At 41.2% G+C, this 21,997-nt stretch overlaps 1 long non-coding RNA gene across 7 annotated transcripts in view; it reads right to left on the bottom strand.

Annotated features, from left to right (window-relative positions):
- Window positions 1–11,468: 11,468 nt before the first annotated feature.
- Window positions 11,469–21,997, bottom strand: part of LOC308485546 — a 29,766-nt gene continuing 19,237 nt past the window's right edge. For all 7 annotated transcript variants that reach the window (XR_013990590.1, XR_013990591.1, XR_013990592.1 and 4 more), the window contains one exon: window positions 11,469–13,718. This is a non-coding gene — a long non-coding RNA (uncharacterized lncRNA). The remainder of the gene's footprint in view (window positions 13,719–21,997) is intronic.

Here is a 21,997-nt window from a genome sequence, read left to right as displayed (position 1 = left end):
TCAAAGGCTTTTTTCTTTCTTTCTGCAACAGAATAAGTTGGAGATAAAACTCTCACACACATACCTTTAGGGGCTGGATGGAAGATATCTATCAAGCTAGTTGACAAAATGCCCTTTCAGAATAATATATTTACTCCAGATAACTTGTCAAAAGATAGTTGATTTCTAGGCAAAAGGCAGAAACTAGGCAGATTTTTAAAAACCATAAATAATACTGAAGGAAATTCTTGCATTACACACACTGCAAATGTGGATATGAAATGCTGTGTCTGTGCATCTACCCCCACACAACTGACATGAATTAATACCTCTGCAATACCAATGTAAAAACATCAGGCACAAACGGGGGGAGGGGGACAACAGGGGGAGGCACTAGAGCTCCCCCTTCCTGCCACTATGATTGTTTTCATTGTTTTTTAATGGTCCCCACCCCCCACAAATGTTTTAGCTGTTCCCATTTTATCTGTAAGCTGCCTTAAGTCCCTATTAGGGAAATGGGTGGGGTAGTAGTGGTAGTAGTAGTAGTAGTAGTAATATTCTCTTCCCAGAAACAGCGATGGGGACTAAATCTTACTCCAGTTCATCCCTGATGAGAGAAGATGTTTTGCACATATGTAATGCTGATAAGACCCAGGACCCCAAACTAGTTTCTCACAAGAGAATATGTTCTACTAGAGAGTGGTACACTTTCTTTGCACCCCAGGTAAGTTGGAAGGGAAGTATACCTCAGGGCAACAGTGAAAGTGGACAAAAACATAGCAGGCATTTAAAGTGAATGCTTGCAAGAGCTTGATCCTTTTTGAGCTACACTTGGAAAGCTCTCAAAGGATCCACACATTTCAGAGTGAACAAAATCTCAGGAGCAGAGCATTTTAAGTAAGGGGTGTGTGTACAGGCGGAAACTCATATCAAGTAGGATAGTCAAATGGCTCCAGTGTGCACATATGAAACTGTCTGCAGTAAGAGATGGGCTTGCTTTATTTAATGTCAAGGGATGTTGTATCAGCACAAAGGAGACGTGGAATAGAGGCAATATAGATCATTTCCCAAACTTGAAGATATTGTAGCAACCCTCAGTCATGCAGAATTCCACACATAGCTCTCCTTGGCTTGAGATCAAAACTAATCTTTTTTAGTTCTATTTAAGTAGCAATGGGCTGTGCTCAGTCACCATTGCAAATAAATTATTTTGGATTTTTATTGAACTGAATCATGAGAAAAACACCAGCAAGCATATATATGCTTGCTATGATTAGATTAGTGGAAATGTTTGTTGTTATTGTTGTGGGATCAGATTTGCTATTGGAAAGGTGGTATACACATATTACAGGAAATCAAGGTACAAATAAGTAAATATAATCATGCAGTTTCAAATATCTTCAGTGAAACATACCGCCCCCTGCCCCGCCCCCGAGTAATCATTTCTTAAAACACAAGGGGGAAAGGAATCATGTTAGTTCAAGTTCTGTTTTCACTGTGGATCTGATTAATATTTCTGCTGAACTAATTTGGAAAGTGAAGATGGCTTCAGTTCTGAATACTGATCAAGGAAAGGAAAATGAATGAAATTTTGGGGGCACAATGGAAACAGAACCAAATTGTCTGCTCTTTTATCCTACATAAGGGAAAACATTATTAATACATCGCCCTTCAAGAGAAATAAGAAAAGGCATGGGGATTTTATGACTTCTAAATGATTTATTGTGAGAAGAGGATTTGTAAACGCTGTAGTTATAATGAATATCACAATATATAGTATCATTACCAATATGAAAACAGCAAGAGTCTGGTAATGGATGAATTACATTTACTCATGAAACATTTCACTGCTATTATGCACAGATCTCCCTGCCTTGGAGGGGAATGTTACTTACCTCAACAGTTTCAACCACACTAATTACATTCCTTGTTCTCAATTTTTATTGGGCTCCTTCTTTGACCATCACCAAAAACCCACACAACACTCTTGTCCAAAAAAGCAGTGCATGTTCAATGGAGTCTTTAATTTATTATTCTAAATGTAATGTTGCTCTGACTCAAAGAGAGCTTGCAAATGTTTTGAAGTCACAAATCACATTTGTTGATCAGTTCATGTTCTGCCACAATATTATTATCCTCTGGCTTCAATCCTAGGCAGCAAATCCTGTTGGCAACAAATCTGGTTGAAATCAATTGAACTTACTTCCCAGTAAACACAGTTAGGATCAAACTCTAAGTGTTCTCTTCTAATATTAGCTTGGCACAGAAGGTTGAAACAAGCCATGGAATAATAAAATAACTATACACACACTAAATGCTTGCTTAAATATTCTTTTTAAAATGTTTAATGTATCTTCCAGACTTCCAGAAAAAAGGACGCCAAAGCTTAGAGCAAAACCCAACAACATATCTCTTTGCCCCAGTGTTCACAGCTCATACATAGAAACTGTTCTCGGTAAATCTTAAAGGAAGATGAATTATGATACATACATCCTAAACAGATGCTGCAGTCTTCATCATGTTAAATCACATCATGTCTAATGACAAATTCATTCAACAACATTGCAGCAGTTATGTCTCAAAGTTACAAAACAGTGAGGTCTTAAGTGATTAGTAGTCCTTGGAGTTCACTGATTGCGGAGATGGTGGCGTCATTGTTCTTGTCACCTGGGGAATAGGGAGAGAGCGATGATATCTTTCCTTTGTGCAGCTGGTGGTGCACTAAAGTTGCTCACCACTTGCCCAAGCTGAAGCCTGGGGCCTGGTAGAGAGCAGGTGACTTGGTGAGAACTACAGAGAGAACTTCTTCCCTCTGGTTTGCTTCCAGGCTTTAAGGGAGATGCCTGGAACAGTCACATGGCATAGCCATCACTGACTTCCTCACCCACTTGATTTAAAAGATTTCTTAGCCATCTTCCACCATCAGGTTCCAGGGTTGTTGTTGTTGTTTGTAATAAGACAAGCATATACGTATGATGCCTTACCTTGATAGGGTCAGAGGTTAGTCACTAGTTGATGGCTCTAGGAAGGTTTTCTTCTGGCATTCAAGACTGTCTTCAGTTGTACAGGATTTTACCTTCCACTTAATTTTATAGTTATATATTCCCATCACAGCTTCTCACTGAAGGCTCTGGAGGCATTGGATTGAATCCATAGCAGGAGGAAGCAGGGGTGGGGTCCCTTTGGAAGATCTACTTCAAGGACTAGATGATCCTGATGGTCCCTTGATTCTGTGATCTGGGGGTGGTGCTTCATGGCCCAGTACCGTTCTGGGGTTGGCATATCTGCCGCACACGAAAGTTGGCCATGATACTGGTTCTCAGTTAAGCTTGGGATTCCTGCTATCTCATCTATCTTTTCCCGAAAATGATGACTGAATGGTGAAATTGGTCAGCAACCAGGGTGTCTGGCATCTGGATCCATCCTGCATCTCATACCAAATCATGTCCTATAAACATCATAGCCATTTTGAATCTCACTTCAGTCTTGCCCGCCTGCCCTGCTCTGCAGTAGGGGCACAATCCCAACATTTCTCCAAAGGCTTTGAAGCAGCAGCTAAGCTTCACAACAAACCAGTGAAGTTGGTTAGACAGAGTGATTTGCTGATGTTATTAGTATACCTCGCAGCTGAATTTGAACTCAGGAGGCCCACGTCCATATCCAACACTCTGAGAACTACAGAATCCGGTCCCTCTTGTGAAGGCATTGCAATAAAAATTGGAAGGTTTCTAGAGTCAAAACTACTAGAAAGTATGTATGTACATATATATGGAGCAGAGCACATACTGTAATAACACACACACATAATGTGGGTGTGTTATTACAGTGTGTGCTCTGCTCCATTTAACTACAATGCCACTATCATTTTCATTTCATTTGAACACACAGCTGAGCTCTATTGAAGAGCAGCTTATCATGCAATAATTATTAAAATACAACAATAGCCGGGACAGAGAGAACAGCTCTTGAAAAAGCAACCCTGGAATGTCAGATTCTAAAGGATAAGGAGCACTGACCTAGACTAACCTAATCACTCATTCTCACAGCCTATGATACCTAGTGAGCTCCTTTATTGATATCTGCGGCAATTAAGTAACAAAGGGAGCTGGTTTGCTCTGCAACCCAAGATAAGGAGATTTTAATAAGCTTTACAAAATGTTTAATAAATCCAAATGTGTTCAACCTTACAAAAAAATTCTTTTCAAACTGGATTTCTCATTTATTTCAGGAAAAGTAGATTAGTCTGTTCTTGAAAAGAATTAAAAAAAACCCCAAACAAACCTGGCAACTTTTCCAGAAATTTAAAACAAAAAAGCGCTAGAACTTTTATTTTCAAGATAATCATATTTTTCTTGTGTGGCCTCCAACTGAAGCACTCACATTTGAGATGCTTAGATCTGGGGGAGAAAAAAATAGATTCCATCTGCTGCTTGCGCAAGATGCTTCCATCCATACCCCACCTCAAACTACCCAAGAGGGTTACCTGGACCTCCAGAGAGGCATGTGTGGGTGGGTGGGAGGGGGTGGGGAGAGAATGTATGGGGAAGGATTGGTAAAAAGGTAAAGTCTGGGGTTGCAGTGCTCATCTCGCTTTATTGGCTGAGGGAGCCGGCGTACAGCTTCCAGGTCATGTGGCCAGCATGACTAAGCCGCTTCTCGCAAACCAGAGCAGCACACGGAAACACCCTTTACTTTCCCATCAGAGCAGTACCTATTTATCTACTTGCACTTTGACGTGCTTTCGAACTGCCAGGTTGGCAGGAGCAAGGATTGAGCAATGGGAGCTCAACCTGTCACGGGGATTTGAACCGCCAACCTTCTGATCAGCAAGCCCTAGGCTCTGTGGTTTAACCCACAGTGCCGCCCATGTCCCTTATGGGGAAGGATAGCTTATCATAAAAAAAAAACTTACAAGGAGGATTTAGCATGGCCTGCTCATAGACCAGTTGATTTCTATGTTCTGAGATGCTGTTTTGTTCTTTTTTTATGTCAGATCACTCATATATGGACCCACCCTGCTGTCTGAGATGGTACAGTCTGGAAAAATGTTAACACTCATTTTTGCTGATTGCACCTAAGGTCAAAGAAGGGAAGGAAGGCAGAAAGCAAGGAACAATGCATTTCTGATTTTTCAAGTCTGGATATCCATGGAATTTTGAGTTTTAATTTCACCTACACAGTAACCAGCGTTCTAGCATGGAAACTTCATTCTGAATAAAGCAGATTCACAGAACTGCAAGAAACGCATGCCAAGTACAGAAGTGTAAACCTCTAATAAAGTGTTTCCCCGTACTGGTGGAATACTTTGAAAGCTGCCAAGCATTTTATGGACTACACGTTCCGTTTGGATTTAGTACATTGTACACAAATGCTGACACATAAGAATTATAAATCCTTGCAGCAGGCAAGGGGAAAACACTTCAATCAATTGTCATTCACTGTTGTTAGTATTGTGTTGCTTTGCCTTGCCGGATGTGGTGTTAGAATACTGGCATGGGTCACCTGGAAAAGGTATTTATCTCATTCAAATTAGAACCCCAACCCGACTTTAGTACAGCAGTTGATGGGATGTAAGAACCATCTCAATCTTAGGTATGGCATTCATGTGCAAATTAACTACACAGCGGATCCCTAGGATCTCCTGTCACATTGTCTCCATACCCACCACTTCAACTCTACATATACCACTTCAGGAGTGAGCTGGTAGTAAACCACACCATGCAAGTTGGAGTTATCTCTTTATTAGCTAAAACACCCTTTTCACAGACTTGTCAGAGTGTCAGGCCTAATGAGCACAGCAACTCATCCCCAGCAGATATTTTCCCCATGAAGCGGTTGCTGAAACTGCAGGTCCCTGCCTCTCTACAGCAGCCTAGGTCTCCTCCTCTCCACAGTTTTTTTTTTTTTTTTTACCAAGCAATCAGAGACCGTGTCTGTGCACAGTCAATCTATCCTCCACCCTTTTCATGTGTCTTCTGGTTCTGGGAGACAAGTGAGGAGGGGAGCTTGTCGTGGCAGGAGGAGGAGACACTCGTGACTCTTTACCAGTCTCTGCTTCTTGGCCTCCCTCTTTCCCTGCTTCAGCTGCTCCCTGGGATTCTATCCTTCCTATCTATCACCAACTGTGATGGCCAAGTAAACTTAAGGTAAATAACAGAAATGGAAAGAAACACTCTTTGTGGATAAGGATCCACAAAGCTGGACACTCCCATCCAGATTCACCCACCTGCTCCACCCTCAGGTCCAGGGCTAGCACAGGGCTAAACAGATATGCCTCCAATTGTGAAACATTATGATCTGTATATAGTCAATATGCTTTTCCCTACACAGAAGCTATTTCTGCTTAAAATTGTTGATATTATTATTATTATTATTATTATTAGTCCTCTTATGGGGCTTTGTTGTATCCCTTACAACATAACAAACTTTTCTTCTCCTTTTTAAAGAAAACTAATAAATCTTTAGAATAGCAAAAGCAAAAAACAAATTAAATCAAATTAAAACCCAAAGAGAAGTCTTCCTACTCTGCACAAATGAAGTTACTTGTGTTTTTTGCTTGTTGGACCAGACCTTATTTTTCATCCATAGCATGTTTAATTTGAGATACAGAACAACCAGCCAAAAGCTTTGCAACATCTGTGAACACTGTGTCTTGGAACTGAAGAAAGCAAATGTAAAGTTTCTATATGAAATACTTGTACAAATACACCTTTGAAAATTCTCTTAATTTATCCAAAGCCTGAAGAAGCAACAAAGGAGGGTGAGGTTTATTCACATGGGGACTGCAATTATGATGGATGGATGCTCTTCCCTTAGCCTCTTCTTTGTGGTTTTTCTGTATTACTGTAGAATTAGGGCATATCTTGAACAGCCAATAGTAGTTGTGCCATACAATGCACCACAAAAGCAATTTGAAAATGTTTTACTATCGAATGCTACCACCCGCCCAAGTGGCAGAGGCATTGCAGCTAAGAGGGTCCATTCCCAAGCTGCCTTACTGTAGACACCATGGGGATTCTGAAAATAGATGTCCTAGATAACCAAAGTGTGCAGACTGACGTGGAAAAATGTGTTTTGTTGCACAGATCCCAAGCCTTGTGTGTGGAAATGAAGTAGGAGCTAGTGAGTGGTCACAACAGAATTATTTATGTCTGGTCCCAGTGAGAAGCCGGGTTGTTCTATTTTGAACTAACTTGCATCTCCCAAGCAGTCTTCAATTCATTACTGCAGCCTCGTTTAGAGTTCAGTAGTGAATGGATGTGGTCAGGCTATCCTGAAGGGGCAACAGCTGGTGCACTACCTTGAGGTGGTAGAAAGTGTTATGTGCCATGGTGTCCCCGGCAGGGGTGGAGGAAGGGGGGTGCGGTGGGTGCAGTGGGTGCGGTCTGTCCCGAGTGTCACCACTGAGGGGGGTGGCAAAATACCAGGCAGCACTCACCACAGGGCCTGTAGCGTGCCCAAGCCAGGCGTCTCTCCTGGAAGAGACGTGGTGGCTTGGGCGAGCGCAGGCTCTGCGCTGCCCAAACAGTCTGCTTGATGTCTCCCCCCCCCCAGTTGTAGGGCGGCTAAGTGGGAGGAGGCAGCCAGACTCCAGAGGCCCCGCAGTGCACCCCACTCCTATGGGAGGCTTGCCCCTCCCCTGGGCACACCGCCCCAGGCGCCCGAGCAGCTTCCTCCACCGCTGGTCTCCAGTGCAAGAATAGATCAGTAAGCAACCCAAGACTGTGAATCCATATGCCACCCCATTCACAGGGCAGCCCAAGACATTTTGCTGCCTGAGGCAAAGGGAAGGATGGCATCCCCTCTTATTTGTGATCTCCTACAATGCAATACTATACATATCAACTTCAGTGTAAGCTCTGTTCAGTTCAATGGCTGTTATTTTCAGGTATGTATAATACAGAGCTGCAGCCCTATAATTCAATTAATAAAAATTCTGTTAGCATATGAATAACAATATAAATGGATATTTTTTAGCTTTCATGTCTAATAGCCAATTATAGACATCTTTCATGAGTTTAACTAATTCATCTTTTAAGACTGGCAGAGCTCACCATTGTGTGGGAATGAATTCAGCTAACTATATGTTGTATGAATTCCCCACCCCCACCCCAATTTTATGTGCTAACGATACTAGCAAGCAATCTTATTGGATCATTCTGTAGTATTTTGAGAGAATTCCCCCCCCCCCCCCATTCAGTCTCTCTATATTTTTCAGTACTCGGATACATATATCACAATGAAGAAAATCCAAGGATAATGAACAGGGCTTTGAAAGGTCCTTTAGGACCCATTTGGATGAGAAAGCCAAAAGCTACAGAGAAGGAATGTGATGAGCTCCCCAATAAATAATTATATTTTATAGATATCATTGCCCCAGTGAGCAATCCAGACACTAAATGAGATGTATGATTTCATTTTTTTTATTATTTTTATTCTCCAATTTTGACTAAAGAACATAGATTTAATTATATTGTCATTGCAAATGGCTAGGTAGACTTTTTTTAAAGCACTATATAAACTGCAAACATTAATATCAACAAGAGTTAGAAAGTGGAGGCAGGAAACAAGAAAGGTGACAAAGAACTTCATCCATATGGCACAGTGGTTAGAATGCCACACTAGAATTGGGAGAGATCCAAATTCAAATTCCCACTCAGCTAGGGAGCTCATAGGTTGCTCTTGGGCAAGTTACTATCTTTAGCCTGACCATACTCACAGGGTTTTTGTGAGTGTAAAAGTATCTGGGGAAGGACCATTTATTCCATTTGAGCTCTTTGGAGGAAAAGGTGGAATATAGATGAAATCAACTGATAAATAAATAAATTTATCCATGTATTGATACAAAGCTGTGAGTCCAGGGGAAATGAAAATGGACATCAGTTTTGTAGCAGCTTCCAGAACAGGTTTAATACCTGCCACTAGTTCCACTAAGTGAAATTAATGCAGTCCTGTAACAAGCAATAATGGGCATTGGGCAGTACAAATATTTGTGGCCCCACTTGATATGTAAAGGAAGTGTGCTCACACATGATAATAAAAACAGTGGTGAAATGATTAGTTATACAGTGGTACCTCTGGTTACGAACTTAATTCATTCTGGAGGTCCGTTCTTAACCTGAAACCATTCTTAACCTGAGGTACCAGTTTAGCTAATGGGGCCTCCCGCTGCCACCGCGCCACCGACGTGCAATTTCTGTTCTCATCTTGAGGTAAATTTCTTAACCCGAAGTACTACTTCCAGGTTAGCGGAGTCTGTAACCCGAGGTGTTTGTAACCCGAGGTACCCTGTATTTCTGCACTCCCTTCCCTCCAAGACCCTCAAGACTGTGTACATTCTCCTCACTGCCCCATTTTTTCCTTGTTTGAAGGATTTGAACTTGGGTGACCCCACTCCTAATCTGACTGCCTAAGAATCCAGTTTCCTAACCCTACTTTAACCACACAATATGCTGGATCCTAATTCTTCATATCCCTCAGATTAGGTCTGCTGGTATCCATTTTTGTTTGGTTTATCATATTTTAGATAGATATCATTTTTTTAGATGCCTATAATGTTGCTAACAGGTCTTCCAGTATCACATTTGCCCTTTTCCCTTATTGTCCCCAAACGGAGAGTTATCACTAGATTTGGATCAACCTCATACAGACACTGAGATGAAAGAAGAAAATACCCTTCTTTGTGCCTTGTGTATCAGTCTGTTATTTCATTTATGCACAGAATTCTGTAGCTAAGTTTTGATGTGCTCAGCGGATATACTGGCAAAAAAAAATATTGCAATAAACACAATTTTAAAATTCAGGGCAGCATTATAATAGCTTGGGGAAATATTTGACCTTCAATGTAATGAAATGTTTGGATGTTGCTCAATAACAATACCAGGGCAGATATGTTTACTTCCATGCCATTTCCCCCTGCTCAATACTGGTAGAGTTGGGTTGAACTGAAGATGGCGTTGCAGCCGAATGCTTAATCATACTATGATTTTGGCTTCCCCATGTGTTTCCTATAAAGATCCAGGCTCTAAGGAGTGCTATGTGATTGGCTGTCTGGAAAATGAAGACAAGGTGAAAACATGTTTTTAAAAAGTCTCTTTCTGCAGTGGCTTACGTACAGTAGCTAAGGTTGCAGCCTGTTATTCTAGCATGCTGTCTGGATGTGGAGAAACTTAACAATGTTCACACTGTAACTTTCCCTTGGCATGCCTTTAAAGTTTAAAGCCCTTTGGTGCATACAGTATGATACAAAAACATGTTAAATATATGTCTGCGAAAGATCTGAGTGATGAAAAAGGTGAAAGAGGAATTCAGAACAATGTGCTTCTGTACTCTAGAGGGCAAAAAATGAAAATAAAGGCTGTCAAAAATGAATTGTTAAGTACATGGGGAATATTTCCAAGTCTGAGAAAAGAAAAGGGGACTTTGATTTGGGGAATAAAATTGTTGTGGAACAGTAAATTCTCTTCCCATCACACATTTTTAGAAGTTATCCTGTACGTATATAGTTTATGGTGACTTGTACATAGGAATTCTGTGCAGAGTGGCTACACTTAAAATAATGGAAATCAACAAGCCTAAGAGCACTTGCAGAGGATCAAGCTGTTAGTCTGGTTAGCACCCAAGTTTATATGGATCAGCTAAAATGTCTGTATTCCTACTTTGTGTTCTTTTATTACATAAAAATATGTGTCATGATGCACAATTGCTAGTTAAGGAAAATTAGGGAATACAAACAACTGCTGTTAAAAGAGGTGCTAAGGCGGCTATTGATTTTCAAGTAGCTCTTTAAACTCAAATATTTATCTATGAGAAATACTCATTGTATAGGTAGTATCTCCTAAGCATATTTCACCTGAATATTTTTGCTCTCCAGAATCAAAATGCCGGGCCATAGACTGTCTAGAGAACATCAATATCTTACTAGTTCTTGGATGCATCTCTTTAAATGGTTATGATGTACACAGCAGGGAAATATTCAGTGATCATACTGCCAAATCCTATCTCATGTTGTAGGATCTTGAAAAAATTGAGGAGCTAAATGATCAATTTCACAAAACAGGTGGACATGTGCAATCTTCATACAGTTGAGAATTACTTCAATTACCTATTTATCTCAGGACTTTCGAATGGATTATGGCTGTGGGCATGATTTTTTTTTAAAGTACTTAGTTTGTTCCCTAGTTGTTTATTATCAAAGAAATAATATTCAATTTGCTACCTGCATGTGTTGTTCTTTCTTTTTTGCAGTGGTTTTTGCTGCCATCTGTGCCTTGGTCATGATATCATTCTGGTGCATTGTGGGGAAAATAATACCAATATAAAAAGTTTTTTAAAACCCTTGAATATCTCGAAGAACCTCATTGCCCTGACTACATTTGAACATATAGATGTCAATATCATGTTAGATACCTATTTGGACATAAGGAGGGCTTATATTATCCAGGGGGTTCCAGTACTTACCCAGCTATCTTGGAATGAAAGTCAATGGAGACTGTAACATATATGTTTTTATTTATACATATATACAACTTGAGCATAGGATGGAAGGGATCAAACCACTAACACTTTATCAGATCTTGTTTCCCCCATTAGGTTTCCAGGAGATCCCCAAACCATAGGTGGAGTCCAGCACAGTGCAAGACAAGACTCTGTGTCTCTACCTCTCATCATCAGCCAAAAACTAACCCCCACTTGACCTATTGTTCTCCATCCTAGGATGACATGGCACAAAGTCAAGAGAAGTGGTGGGGAATGCCTGTCCCTCCTGGAGAGCACCATCATTCAGTTGTCACTATGGAAACATGGGCCACTCTTTTAGTCATGCAAAATACGATGCTTCACTGGGCAGCCTAGGCCATTAGCCCAACAACCAATTGGTCTGACTGGATCAGCAGCTTCTTCTACTGGATTTTAAACTTCTCATATACCAAATTACAGGCTTAGAAGAGGCCCACAGATATCATCCAGTATTATTCATATATATATAATTTTTCTTTTCTTTTTCTCTCTTTAATAATTTTCCTCTTTCTTTACTTCTTTAAATTTGAAAATTAAAAATTAATACAAAATAATTTTTAGAGCAGAGACATTTAGACTCATTCCGTCACCTCTCAAAAGCAACAGGGGCTCTTGAAAACTATTGATGCAGCTTCTGCAGAAATATATAATTAGCTGACTCCAAATAGTCTTAATGGCAATTCTCATCTGATAGTAAAGTACTTTCCTCTCTACTTTTCATAATGAATCACATAAAGGACTGGAGTCAACTATTCAGAACACAGAGCCCTCTTTTGCCAATGATGCATGCACTCAAGAATATTGAAACTTTTAAGAAAGTTTGATAAACCCAGGCCATCACCATTGGTTGGAAATCTCCCAATTGGTGCAATGTTTATTTGTTGTACTTTGAGACCAATCTTCATTCTGCAGACTCCCAGTCAGAGTTCAGTCAGTCAACCAGCTATAAATCCACCTAACAGTTACCTTGTTCAACCCACATTTTACCAGTTTCCTCACAAGAAAATCATGGGGGGCTTTGTCAAAAGCTTTACTTAAATCAAGATACACTATGTCCACAGCATTCCCCTGATCCACCAAGCTTGTAAGCCCATCGAAAAAGAAAATGAGATTTGTCTGGCATGAGTTGTTTTTGATAAACCACAGCATCCTTTTCTATGTGCTCACAGACCCAGTGTTGAATTATCTGTTCTAGGAGCTTTCCTGGTATCAATGTCAAGTTCACCAGTTGGTGTCCCCTGGGTCATCCCCCACCCCTTTTGAAGCTGGGGGTCACATTTGCTTGCTTCTAGTCTGCAGGGACCAGCCATTGCATAACATACATGCTCTGTCAAAATATACAGCCCATGTTCATTATGAAGTTTGGCCCACCTGACCTCCCTTCAACTGTTAGGTATTCATGTATACTCTTCCTTTGTTATTTCCCCTTTTCTCCATTTCTTATGCATGCCCTTCTTACATCTCATCTCATCTGTAAGTTCCTTATACAGCCACACCAGGTTTTGTTTGGTTTTTTGAGATGCCTGCCACTTTTCTTTCTTGTTGGACTTATCTGCCTTTGTGCCTTCAATATTTCACCTCTAAGAAGCCCATTCCTCTTGGATTCCCTTCTCTTTGAATATTTCTGACCGTGCCATCTTACCCAGTATTTCTTTAAGCTTTTTGAAACCAGCTTTCTTAAAGTCCAGAGTGCATGTCCAACTACATTCAGCTTTCCCTTGCCTCTGTATCATGAAACCCAAGAGGACACGATCACTTCCCCCCAAGGTTCCCAGTCATCTACTTCCTCCTCCTCTCAGGCCCAAGAGAGATGATTCCCTTGTTACTTTTTCCACCTCCTGGGAAATGAAATTGTCAGCAAGACAACTGATGAATATGTGGGACCTTACATTCTTGGCAAAAAAACTGGATACTGCAATTATAGCATCCATTCTAAGAATTCTTTTTAATCGTACACTGCATTTTTGCAGTAAAAAGCTAGGTGTTGAAACAGGGCATTGTACTAAACTTTCAGAACCGCTAATTAGAGATATTTTGCTTTTAAGGTGCACATTTTACTCTGCCGCCAATGACTTCTGTATTCTTAGTGGAAAATTCTGTCTTTCATAATGCGTTATAATACATTGTGCAGCATATTCTTTCCTTAATTGGTTTCCTTGGAGTTTGGCTTGTCTCTAATTGCAAATCAGGAGCATCATTCATGCACAGATCCTTGTAAAATACTGAAAAAGAAATTGACGTAAAAAGGTTACAGGAAGGGGGTGAGTTAAAGAGCAAGTGTGAGTTTAAAATACAGGGAATTCTCTCCTATTTTAAGTTGTATTCTATAGTTGGCAAAGCATTACAGGATTTGTCTACCAGCCAAAGGTATGAAGTTCAAGATCTATGAATGAACTAATTCATTTTATTCAATAAACCATTTGTATGTATTTTTTTTTTTTTTATGTAGACAGTCTCTCTCCCTTTCTCTCCCTCTCTCTCAGCTGACCTGAGCACCAGGTTAAGTAGTTCTTTGAATACTTATGGAGAAAACATTTAGAAGGCTTACCAACCAATTTCTTTCTTTCTTTCTCTATATTCTCATCACATTTGTATGTTCCTTTTTAGGCCATTCATCACACACACTTTTATTATTTCACAAGAGAAAGAGGACAGTCTTTTAAGTGTGTGTGTGTGTGTGTGTGTAAAACACAACGGCTCAGCAGCTTTGATAATATAGAAGATGGACCAGTTCCATAAGATGGGAGGGGGAGGACACACAATGTATTATAGAAGCTCCGCTTCTACCTGTGGGGTCAGTTGCAGAGGGTGTCATTAGTTGATTATGCCTTGGCACCCTGGTTGTTAAGCTGTAGGGTACCACAAGCTTCTATTCTACCCCCAAGCCTGTTCAGCATCTGTATGAAGATTTCGGGGAGCATCATCTTCCTTCTTGTCACACTTAAGCAGATGGGTGAAATGAGCTAATCAACTAGGACTGGTTAGTTCCTCCTCAAGTTATTGAGCATTGGTCTGGATGACCTTCAGGTTCCTATTCATCCTTTCTGTGTTTTCATAAAAACTTTCTCCCACACATGGATTTGGGTGCTTGGAGATAGCTTTCCTTCTTCACAAAAAATAATCACTCTGGAATAGAGCAATAATGTTGAACGTCACACATAATTTGAGATTTTGACAAGGACTAGAACCTCCAGACACTTTTTAAATTATTTGGCATTTCTTTATGACATATACAGTTGTCACATGCCTGGCAAATATGGAACTATGATGCTCTGATAAAGTTGACAGTCTTTATTTTATGTGCCTGTTTTATAGTTTTGTTTTTCATCTTTTTTTGGCTCTGAAGACGGTTCGGAAACTTCAGCTAGTGCAGAATTCAATGGCCAGGTTGCTCACCAGAGCAAGACGGTTTGAGAATATTACACCGATCCTTGTCTGACTGCACTGGCTACCAATTAGTTTCCAGGCCCAATTCAAAGTACTGGTTTTGTCCTATAAAGACTTAAACAGCTCAGGACTGCAATACCTCAAGGACCACTTCTTCCATATGAACCTACTCGGACCCTGATATCATCTTCTGAAACCCTTCTTTGTATGCCTCCTCCTCAAGAGGTTCGGAGGGTGGCAACATGATAACAAGCCTTCTCTGCAGTGGCTCCCCATCTGTGGAATGCTCTCCCCGGGGAAGTTCACCTGGTGCCTTCATTATACACCTTTAGGCACCAGGCAAAAACGTTCCTTTTTAACCAGGCCTTTGGTTGATTTGATTGACATCCTATGCCCTTTTAAAATGTGGATTGTGGGGTATTGGGTTGTTGTTTTTATTTTGATTATATATTTTGTGGTTTCATATTTTGATTTTGTTCTGTGAACCACCCTGAGACTTCTGGGTATAGGGTGGAATATAAATTCAATAATAATAATAATAATAAATAATAATAATAATAATTCAAAGCTGAAGTTAGATCTGCTGTTACTTACTACACTGTACTAATTTTGGGCATATAGAAAGTTGATATGCAAGTGACTCCTCATGTGTGGGACAGGGTAAGGATGCATTAGTTTATGATTTATTTATTTCAAAACTCATCATGAAAATTTGCTGGCATTTTTGTGCAATTTTCCCTCAAATATACACATCTTTGCAAGCAATTTCCCCATATACTATGCATTTTATATGCTATTTCCCACAAATGTATGCATTTTACACTTTCTCCTAATGTACAATTTTTTGTGCAGATTATATGGTTGAAGAACTGCTACACAAAATTCAGAGAAGTGTGAATTTTGTGTTACGATATAGAAGCAATGCGGCCGCGAGCTGGTAGCTTGAAAGCAAAACATAATGGGAATGTTGGGACTGTTCCGTGGGAAACAGAGGGACAGTCAATTCACAGTGCAGAGGGCACCGGAATTAGCTCAGAGTGTAATATGAGCTGTACAGGAAGTACAGGAGGAGTTTGTCTCTCGACTGCTGGAGCTTGAAGAGAGCAGTCATGGTTTTTGTAACGCTGCAAAGACAGAAATAAAGGAATGTAAATACGTTTCTGTCTATCTCTTTCCCCTGCCTGGGGGGACAGGAAAGAGGGGGGGTGTTCTTCTCACTCTGAGAAGGATCGCCTATCGCGACCTCTGCCTGGATCCTGCTGGGGAATGCAGACAGGGAGGTCAACAGGAGATCAAGCCGGGTGCCTGGAGAGTGGCCAGTTTCTCCTGATAAAGGCTTGATTCCCAACATCTGGTAGCAGAGGATGGTTTTGATCCATGACAGCTGAAAGAGAGGTTGATGGATCGTACTTCATCCTCTGCAAGGAGATAAAGAAAGAATGTGGTAGCGGGCGGATGGAAGCTACAAGGACGGCTGAGCACCGGAGGAGGTGTTTTTGCTGAGCAACGGATTCCCTCAAGGTATGGTGATTTTATGGCTGTGAGAGTGAACGCGAATTGAAGCATTCTTCGGTTCACTGAGTGCCTGCTTTTGGCTGAAAAGAGCACGGAAAAGAAACCCTGCATACTTCGCATTCCTGGGATTGATAAGGGTTGCTGCTCAAGCCTGGAATGTCCAGTTGCTAAGCAACGAAACCTCAGTAAAGTGGAAAGTTACTAGCCAACACGGAAGTAAGGCTGGCACCGTGAGAGGCTGGAAAAACACTGAGAAAACAGCGTTTGTTTTGTCTATTATCTCACTGCTCTTGGAGGGACTTTCAAAACAGCCTGCGTTTAGCTGCCAAGTGAGGCAGTAAACAGCCAATAGACTCTTGGAATTTTACAGGCTCGAGAGTGAGAGCTGAGGCTTGGATTCAAAATGGATACCAAGAAGGGGGGAGGCTTACCTTACCCACCTCCACTGACTAATGACAATTATTCCTCATGGTCTGTAAAGATGAAAGCCCTGCTTCAGAATCAGAGGATTTTGGGGGTGATTGATAACCCCATCCCTGCTGCACCAACGCCAGGTTGGAATTCACAGAATGTGAGAGCCAGGACGGCCATAATTCTGTGTATTTCAGATGATCAACTCGTGCATATTCAGGATTTGGAATACGTGCGTGAGATTTGGCAAACGCTGCGTAGAATACGTCAAAGAGATGCTGGTTCTTCAGCGTTGCTGCATTTTGAAAAGCTAACCAATCTAAGGCTAGCGCCTGATGGAGATGTGCAAGCGCGTCTGACAGAGATGAAATTCTTACGCCAGCAGATGGCGCAACGCAATTTCCCTCTACAGGAAGAGATATTCTGCTTCATGATTATTAACAGCCTTAATCGGACTTATAAAATGGTTGCAAGTCAGCTTGGTTCTCTACCTGCCGCAGATCTTTCGACGGAGAGAATTTGTGCCGTGATTCTCAATGAGAAAGACAGACTTGCTGCAATAGATGTCAAAGACAGGGGGAGAGAAGCTCGGAGTTCTGACACCCCTACTGCTATTGCTAGTGAAGAACAGGCTGTTGCTTTGAACGTTGTCCATTGTTACAATTGTGGACAGACTGGGCATCTTCAGCGGAACTGTAAGAGGCCACGTCAGCAGAAAGGAGCTAGGGGAAGCTCTGCAAAGCCTGAGGTGTCAGGCAAAAGTCGTACCAAGTCCCAAGTGGAACCAGCTATGGCTTTGATGTCACTAAAAGCCACACCAGAAGTGGAAAACGCTTTTATTTTGGACACTGGAGCGACGCAACACATGACGTCGCGGCGAGATCTGTTTTCAACGTTTAAGAAGCAAAGCTTCACTGTGAAACAGGCCAATGGCCAGGAGCTGAAAGCGACCGGGTTTGGAACTGTGTATCTTGAGAGTCTGAACTTGACTATTAACAATGTGTATTTGGTTCCTGATTTAAAGTTCAATCTGCTGAGTGTTTCGCAGATCACAAAGAAAGGACTGACTTTGTCCTATGATAGAGAAAGCTGCAAAATCTTCAAAGATGGAGAGCTGTATCTTTCCGCCAGAGAGAAAGATGGACTGTATTTGTTGACTTTTGATCAAAGTGATTGCATAAGTTGTAATGCATTTGAGTCTAACATGATTTCTCTTGCAGGTATGAAGAAAAACGTCCAGAAGACGACGCAAGTAACCAAAGCTTTTCAGCGAGTGTATGCTGATGTGATTGGTCCTCTAGCACCGTCTAGAGGCAATGCAAGATATTATCTTGTGTGTGTGGATTATTTCTCTCATTATGTGTGGGTATATATATTGCAGAAACCACAAGAAGCCTTAGAAAGGTTTAAAGAGTTTTGTGACAAGGTTAAAAATGTTCACGATGCTAACATTGATTGTCTTTTCACAGATGAAAAGCCAGTTTTTCTTTTACAGGATTTTCAGGATTTCCTGGATAAGAAAGGGATAAGGCACAAGACTGCTGTTTCTGCAGAAGCATGGAACAGAAGTATCTGTGTGCAAGTGAACAAAGAATTGCAAAATGGGATGAAGGCGCAATTGCTGAGTTCACATTTGCCACATGAGTACTGGGCAGAATCGATATTGTGTTTTTGTTACAGTTGGGTGAGAAAAGTTTCAAAAGGTTTAGGATGTTCTCCTTTTGAGAAGCTGTTCCACAGAAAACCTTCTGTTGCCCATTTTAAGGTTTTTGGGTCTCATGTGAAGACTGAAGCTCCAGGTGGAGTAAAGAATGCTAGAGGCATTTTTGTGGGTTATGAAAAGGGTCTCTACAGAGTAAATTTGTCTGAATCTGGTCAGGTGGTTCTCACAAAATTTCTAGAGAGTGCTCCTGAACAGGAGAGAGTAATTGTTCACACATTTCCCACTGAGGACAATTCAGATGATGATGATGATTTTACTGATTACAGTGGTACTGAGAGTGACAGTGATAGCTCAAAGAGCTCAGTTGACACAGTCATTGAGAGGAAATCTCACACAATGGATAGACCTTCACAGGTGAAGGATGAACCACTGTTTACTATTGGAACTGGTTCTCCAAAGAGTCCTGAGACTGAACCAGTGAGCAGAGAGGATCAGCACCTTATACGCAGGTCCGAGAGAGTTACAAAGGGCGTACCACCCAAGAGGTATTCAAAAGAGTTTGCTAACTCAGCTGTTGCATGTGTTACTATTGTTGACAACTCAAGACAGGTTGAAGCTGTGTCTAAGTCAGAGACAAAGACACAACAGAGAGTTGCTAAGCGTAACACTACATTCCCTAGCCAAGGTAATGCAGATGCACTCATTCCTTGGAAGTCAGACAACCAGAGAGGTACACTGGGGAAACCAGTGGCGGGTAGTTCCAAGGGTGGAACTGAAACAACAGGGGAGTGTTATATATATAACAACTATTTGTTTTCTTCTCTGGATCACGCTTTGCTCACAGCGCACATTGATTCATATGGGGGAGTATGTTACGATATAGAAGCAATGCGGCCGTGAGCTGGTAGCTTGAAAGCAAAACATAATGGGAATGTTGGGACTGTTCCGTGGGAAACAGAGGGACAGTCAATTCACAGTGCAGAGGGCACCGGAATTAGCTCAGAGTGTAATATGAGCTGTACAGGAGGAGTTTGTCTCTCGACTGCTGGAGCTTGAAGAGAGCAGTCATGATTTTTGTAACGCTGCAAAGACAGAAATAAAGGAATGTAAATACGTTTCTGTCTATCTCTTTCCCCTGCCTGGGGGGGCAGGAAAGAGGGGGTGTGTTCTTCTCACTCTGAGAAGGATCGCCTATCGCGACCTCTGCCTGGATCCTGCTGGGGAATGCAGACAGGGAGGTCAACAGGAGATCAAGCCGGGTGCCTGGAGAGTGGCCAGTTTCTCCTGATAAAGGCTTGATTCCCAACATCTTGAAGGATGGCTTCATTTGGAGTCACATATTGTTTTAGAAAGTGCAAACTAGAGAGGTTCACATCAACCTCTGACCCTAGTACAGGGCCTGCCTTGTGCTGTGGGGTAAAGCCGACAGTACAGGCAAGAATCAGTGTAGTTTGAGTTCTGCTTCAGGCAGCAAATTGTACTGAACCAGCATAGGTGGTCGCAGTAGACAGAATGTCAGTATTGGACTGGGAAAATCAGGGTTCATACCTCTGAAGCTTTATGTGTGGTCCTGGACCAAGGATTCACTTTACACTGAACTTATTCCAAAGGGCTGTTGAAAGTGTGAAGCTTAAATGGTGGCTGGGTGACCCATGTCTACTGCCCAGAACTCCCTTGAAGATGGACACGATAAAACTGGGATTGATAAATATGAAGATACTGATCTGCATATGGATGCTGAAGGGGGAAAGCAGTAAGAGACCAATTACAAAGCTCTTTTTTTAAAAAAAATCCAAATTGTAGCCCAAGCCAACCAGAAGAGGGAGAGAGATGGCAGAGCTGAGACTCTTCTTTGCTACATTCAGTAAGTTTAAAATTAATCTTGTCATTCAGACTTAACCTTTGGAAATCAATACAGAGAGAAGGTTGGCATTGATTCCTTTACAATGAAATCTATCTTGGTTTCCAAGAAGAAAGCTGCAATAAAATTCAGGGAAATTCTAAAGGACACACACTTTCCTCCTTAAGGATTTTCTCCACCTCCCTCCCTTTTCAGAAATTCACTTGCAACACGTTTCACAAAACAGAAACACTACTATGCAACCATGCTGTCAAGTGATTAAAAATGATCAGAGTGCATGTGCTTCTTTTATTATATGTATATACTGCCATTCTTCCATCAGAGGCCAAGGTAGTATACATATGGTTCCCAGGGTGTCACTCATCCAGATAAGGACGAGACCCAGACCTGCTTAGTTTCAACAAGATGGTGACCTCATGTGCCTCCACACCACAACCTGGAATCTGTACTCTACTTTGGGGGACCCTAAAAGAGAGTGACACTTTAGATTCTCATAATTAAGGTAATTTTTGGTTAACAAGAAGTGTAGACTATTGAGGTAGAAGCTGCAATTGAGGGATTCCCTTCTTATATGGATGGGTTTCTTGGCAGTGCTACTCATGCAGTGAGTGGAGAAGGAGAGAGATTTTATATGCTAGCCCTGCTCTCAAACTCCATGCATTTGGTGGAAAGTGAGAATGGGTCTTCCACATAAGCTGATGGTGAAGAATTTATGTGGAACGGTATGTGAGAGCACAGCTATTTATACACAGAAGCCCCATTCTTACCTTCCACAAAATGTATGCTGGCAGTAGATCCTTTCAGTAAAAATATCACTACTCTTGCCATGCCTATGGCAAAGGTGAGAGGAGAGGGATCTATAAGTAATAAGATAGAATGCTCCTCTCACTGAACATGCAGTCACCTAGATCTGCTAGAATAACACAAGGAATATTACAAGGCTCTATTTTTAAACCGTAGCATTGTGCTTTCTTCCATCAAAAGGATACCATAGTCTACAATAATGTAAGTGTGGAATTATTCTTACCTTCCTAATTATGCCACCCCCCAAAAATTGACCATGAAAATCTAGGAGGATAGAAATGGGTGGAAGCCATACAAACCCTTTAACAGCATCGAATTAAAAATGACTGCTTGTTTTCACTTGTCTGCTGCTGGTGATGTAGAAGGACTCTTCCTTGACATAGCTTAGTGCACTGCTGCTGCAGCATGCTTGCTTTTGTAGAAGAACTAGCAAGATTATTTTCTGCATGCGTTTGGTTAGAATATTGTTGTTTGTTTGTTTGTGTGTGTGTGTGAATTTTCTTGTGATTTGTTTTTTCTTAAATATAATCAAGCTCAGTCTCTTTTCTTAAAAAAAGAATCTAGAGAAAATGGAGCCTTCAGCATTTCAGAGAAAACTTGATGCTGGCTGATAGTTGAAGTGGAATTTTATCTGGAAGGTCTGACATATCTCTACATATATACAATTATTGGCAGCAAGAAAAGAATGAACTAAAGAAAATGTAGTGTTGTTAATTGACCTGGCCACTGGGTGTCATCCTAAGAATACATTTTGGACAGATTAGGAAGCATTACTATGGCAACAAACGTACTGCTTTTGAGAGGGTTAAAAAAGAACATGGATTCGTTTTAAGAAGTGTAGTTTCTACCCTGTGAACACC

This window comes from Podarcis pityusensis (genome assembly GCF_964106645.2).
Source record: "Podarcis pityusensis genome assembly, chromosome: 9".
In the NCBI taxonomy this organism is placed as follows: Eukaryota; Metazoa; Chordata; class Lepidosauria; order Squamata; family Lacertidae; genus Podarcis; species Podarcis pityusensis.
This window is presented reverse-complemented; position numbering and strand designations above follow the sequence as displayed.